Raw genomic sequence first — 5,221 nt, 5'->3', positions numbered from 1 at the left:
GCCAATCCGAACAAGGTCCATTTATTCTTACTCTCTGCTTCCTCTTAACCAAACAATCTTTCATCCACGCTAATATGTTACCCTGTATCATGAATAGCAATCTTTGACATTGTACCTTCAATTAACCATTTTACCATCAATTTTACCAATTCAGCCAAGTTGGGGTTTAGTTCTGATCATGATGGAGAGACACTATACTTGAGCACCCTACATTTACACAAAGTATAAAGCATAGCCGAAGTATTGGAGTTGCAGGGAGACTTTCTGATTTTGATTTGATTTGATTTATTATTGTCACATATGATACAGTGAAAAGTATTGTTTCTTGCACGCTATACAGATAAAACATACCGTTCATAGAGAAGGAAACGAGAGTGCAGAATGTAGTGTTACAATCATAGCATTAAAGCATCGTCAGAGAGTTTAAAAGAGTTAGAATGAAGTTTTAGAAGAATAGAACGCGAGTAAAAGAAAGAATTAGAAGGTATGCTGGCCACAGCTTGAAAGACGTCACCTCGCTCCAGCTCTTGCTGAAGTTGAATTCAGAATGATTCAGTGTCACTGTGAATCTTGCCAGAGATCATTTCGACATAATTGTCATGGGTCAGATGATTTCCATAATTATTCACAGCTTTTGCTCCGTAAGGGTGCAAATGAAAGTCAAAGGATGTGGCTAGGGAAAGGGAAGCACAAAACCTTTTGTAATTTTTAGAAAGGATTCTTTGGAAATGACCTTTCAACCCATCAGCAGTTTTTAGCAAGGCTGAAGGGGAAGAAGGGCCAAGCAAAATGTGACTTAGTGAACCTAAATGTGAGCTCTGACAAAGGGCCATCCAGACTTGAAACGTTAGCTCTCCCTCCACAGATGCTGTCAGACCTGCTGAGATTCTTCAGCATTTTTTTATCGCTTCTCGGCCTTTTGGCTAAGATCAAGTGTAGTATGGTCGGCAGCCCATGGTCGGCCGCACTTGGTTGAGGTCATTAGGTTACGCTGAAGCTTCATATGTTTCATATGAAGCAATTTTTAAAAGCGGCATCTCGGCCTTTTGGCTAAGATGCAAATGAGCTCAAGTCTTGGAGGAGGAACCTCCCCCTTCTCCAATCAGCTTGGCTCATGTAGATCAGGCCCAGGACAGGGTGGTTTGGTCGCTCGCCCTGTCTTGTCAGCCTGGATCTGAAATGTCTCAACTTGTTGAGACTCTGAATTGGATTTGATTTGATTGAATTGGAAAAGTATAAAAAAAAAAAATTTTTTTTTAAAATCAAATGCTTCTCAGCCTTTTGGCTAAGATCAAGCCCAAGATAGGTTGCAATGCCTTATCTTGGAACTTGTTTGTCTCTCTTGTGGGGACCATGAATTGGATTCAATTGGATTTTGAGTGTGGTTTTTGGAGCAATGGTCCACTCTGCGGATTGGCTTTGTAATTTTAAGGACAAAGTCAAAATTATTTTTGAAAAAAGCATTTTTAAAAAATCATCCACTTCTGTTTATGGCAGCTTACCTGATCAGAAAATCTATTTTACATTGTGGGCAACATCTTTTTTTTAGTTTATTTATTAGTGTCATACGTAGGCTTACATTAACACTGCAATGAAGTTACTGTGAAAATCCCTTAGTTGCCCACACTCCGGCGCTTCTCCAGGTACACTGAAGGAGAATTTAACATGGCCAATGCACCTAACCAGTATGTCTTTCGGACTGTGGGAGGAAACCAGAGCACCCGGAGGAAACCCACGCAGACACGGGGAGAAGGTGCAGACTCCGCACACCGTGACCTAAGCCAGGAATCGAACACAGGTCCCTGGCACTGTGAGGCAGCAGTGCTAACCACTGTGCCACTGTGACACCCTACATCTGAATATGGTGCTAGGATAGTGTAGGAGGTTCTGTTGTCCCATTGCTAACCCTTTCATCCTTCTGCTCAGTATCATCTAGCTATTCACTGCCAAATGATGTGTTGAACATAATGGATGGAATCTTACCAGCTCTGTGAAGGAGGTTTTGGAGGTGGCTGGGCAGGAAAAGTTTGAAAGACTAGTGTTGGGCTGTCTCTCAACTTGTAGTACACCCACCGACAGTTAATGAGTCAATTGAGGGGATTATCTCCTCTATTGCCTAGAATATTACACTGCTTGTGTGATTTTTAGGTCGTCACATGGGCAGGCAGGCAGGCAATCCGTTTTCCAACTATTCTCCATCTCGGGCGGGAAGAGGAGTGGGGTGGGAGGGGGGGAACCTCAATCTGAATGTCCAGCCCACCCCCACCCCTGTGACATTGACATCACCTGCCTCCCCCCCCCCCCCCCCAACCCACCCCCTCTTTCTGATCTCCCAGGGCATCCTCAATCATCCCACACCCGGGGCTTAGTTCCAGGCAGAGCACTGCAGTGCCTCTTCTGGCCACTGCAGCCCTGTGCCTGGAGGGTGCTCGTCATCCTAAAATTCTGTCCCATATTTTTCAGCACCTAAAAGATTAATTGAATGAAAATTGCAGAGGACCCAAATCTTGATATGCACAAAACCCAAGAACAGACAGTTCAATTTTACCACAATGCTAAAGTTCCAACAATGTCCATCCAGGTGAATAAATCAGAAATGCATGGTGGCTTCAATCTACCCGCATAAAACAGGTATCCACAATTGCTAGCTGCCGTTTTGGAAGAAAATCTAATTTAAGAGGCCATATAGCTAGCTCTGCGACTTACAGTTTATTAATAGGTTTACATTAACACTGCAATGAAGTTACTGTGAAAATCCCCTAGTCGCCAAACTCTGGCACCTATTCGGGTCGATGCACCTAACCAGCATGTCTTTTGGACAGTGGGGAGGAAACTGGAGCACCCGGAGGGAACTCACACAGACACAGGGAGAAGGGACGTAGACTCTGTACACAGTGATCCAAGCCAGGAATCGAACCCAGGTCGCTGGCTCTGTGAGGCAGCAGTGCTAACCATTGTGCCACCATGCCGCCCTATAACAAAACTCCACCAGCTTTGAATGAGCAGACTGGCTTCCTCTCCAGAAACCATAAATTGGAAATACTGGACAAGCTTGCTGACGGATAAATAATTTTAAGCTTTTAACTTCCATTGGTTGAGTGAAGAGAGTTAAAATCGCAGTCCTCCTCACTCCAAATCCAATCACGTAATTGCTCTTGGACTTCATCTGTTCTGCTAATGAGATTACTTTAGAATATAAAAGTAAATTGCATCAGATGTTGATAATCTGAAACTAAAAGAGAAAATTCTGGAGAATCTCAACAAATCTGACAACAGGTTTTGGAGTTGGTTGGCAGGGAAATTTTGAAAGATTGATATTGGGCTGGCTGTTGACATGTTTCCCACTCTGTGAGCTTTTATGAAGAGGTGATGGGCACAAAGCATCAGAAGTTACCTGCCCACCAGCAGTGGAAAGCCAATTAGACAAATTGAAAGCACATTTAAGGGCAAGTTTCAGATACTGGTGGTACTTTCCCATTGAGTCTGGACGCCAGTAGCAACTTGGAGCGGTAGACCAGAGGACCATCAGTGTTTTCTTTCTCTCACTGGCCCAATGAGTATTCAGCAAGAGGAAAAAGGCTGCAGCTTTGGCCATAATCCTATGGAGGGGTTTCCACTTTGAGGTGACCTTGGTCTTCCAACTGCTCCAGTAGTGCCCACTTCTCCTGGTGGTGCTACCAACTCTCCAGTGCTCTGGCCTCTCCTATTATGCCTCCCATCCAGCCATTCCTAATTGTTCGGAGAACACAGTGGCTATTTGTTAATTGTTTGCTTCCCATAAGATTACATAGAAACATAGAAAACTACAGCACAAAACAGGCCCTTCGGCCCACAAGTTGTGCCGAACATATCCCTACCTTTTAGGCCTACTTATAACCCTCCATCCTATTAAGTCCCATGTACTCATCCAGGAGCCTCTTAAAGACCCTATTGAGTTTGCCTCCACCACCACTGACGGCAGCCGATTCCACTCGCCCACCACCCTCTATGTGAAAAACTTCCCCCTAACATTTCCCCTGTACCTACCCCCCAGCACCTTAAACCTGTGTCCTCTCGTAGCAGCCATTTCCACCCTGGGAAAAAGCCTCTGTGAGTCCACCCGATCTATGCCTCTCAACATCTTATATACCTCTATTAGGTCTCCTCTCATCCTACATCTCTCCAAGGAGAAAAGACCGAGCTCCCTCAGCCTATCCTCATAAGGCATGCCACTCAATCCAGGCAACATCCTTGTAAATCTCCTCTGCACCCTTTCAATCTTTTCCACATCCTTCCTGTAATGAGGCGACCAGAACTGAGCACAGTACTCCAAGTGGGGTCTGACGAGGGTCTTATATAGCTAGTGGGGTCTGACGAGGGTCTTATATAGCTAGTGGGGCCTGACGAGGGTCTTATATAGCTATTACGTTGGAGGGCAGGCGGTGGCGAAGTGGTACTGTTACTGGACTAGAACCCAGAGGGCCAGAGTAAAGCTCTGGGGACCCGCATTCAAATCCCACCATGGTCGGTGGTGAAATCTGAATTTCACAAAAATCTGGAACTAAAGTCTGATGTTGATTGTTGTAAAAATTTCCATCTGGTTCACAAATGACATTTCGGGAAGAAAATGTTCCGGTCTGCATGTGAACGCAGATTCACAATGCAGTCGGCTCTTGAATGGCCCAGCAACCATATAGGTCAAGGGCAATCATGGATGGGCCCAGCCAGTGATGCCCACATCTGGTGAATGAATAAGCAGGGTCAGGACCTGCAATTGTTCCACATCACTGAAAGCTTTGAATGTTGATTAAATTCCACTCAGTGAGTGCTATATAAAAGTCTACTCTTGTTGAATATGCAGAGAAAAGCTGCCATCCTCATCTGCACTGATCTGATGGCCAAAGATGAAACTCCCCAGGATCAACCAATGCACAATCTTTAACTGGATCATTGGTAACTTTCATCATAGGAAGATGACTCATGTTATTTCCCAAGAGTACAAGCAATGGCTAACCACCTGTGGTTTCTGGACCTTATGATGGAAGGAAGGTCATTGATGAAGCAGCTGAAGATGGTTTGGCCGAGGACGCTGCCCTGAGGGGCCCCTGCAGAGATGTCCTGGAACTGAGTTGATTGACCTCCAGCAACCGCAACCATCTTCCTTTATGTTCAGTATGACTCCAAACAGTGAAGGGTTTTCCTCCTGATTCACTTTGACTCCAGTTTTGCTCAGGCTCCTTCA

At 45.0% G+C, this 5,221-nt stretch overlaps 1 pseudogene; it reads left to right on the top strand.

Annotated features, from left to right (window-relative positions):
* The first annotated feature begins 903 nt into the window (after positions 1 to 903).
* On the top strand, positions 904 to 1,077 carry LOC144494574 (U2 spliceosomal RNA; annotated as a pseudogene).
* The last annotated feature ends 4,144 nt before the right edge of the window (positions 1,078 to 5,221 follow it).

Source organism: Mustelus asterias, chromosome 5 (genome assembly GCF_964213995.1).
Source record: "Mustelus asterias chromosome 5, sMusAst1.hap1.1, whole genome shotgun sequence".
NCBI lineage: Eukaryota > Metazoa > Chordata > Chondrichthyes > Carcharhiniformes > Triakidae > Mustelus > Mustelus asterias.
Note: the sequence above shows the minus strand (reverse complement) of the source record. Positions and strands in the feature narration are given on the sequence as shown.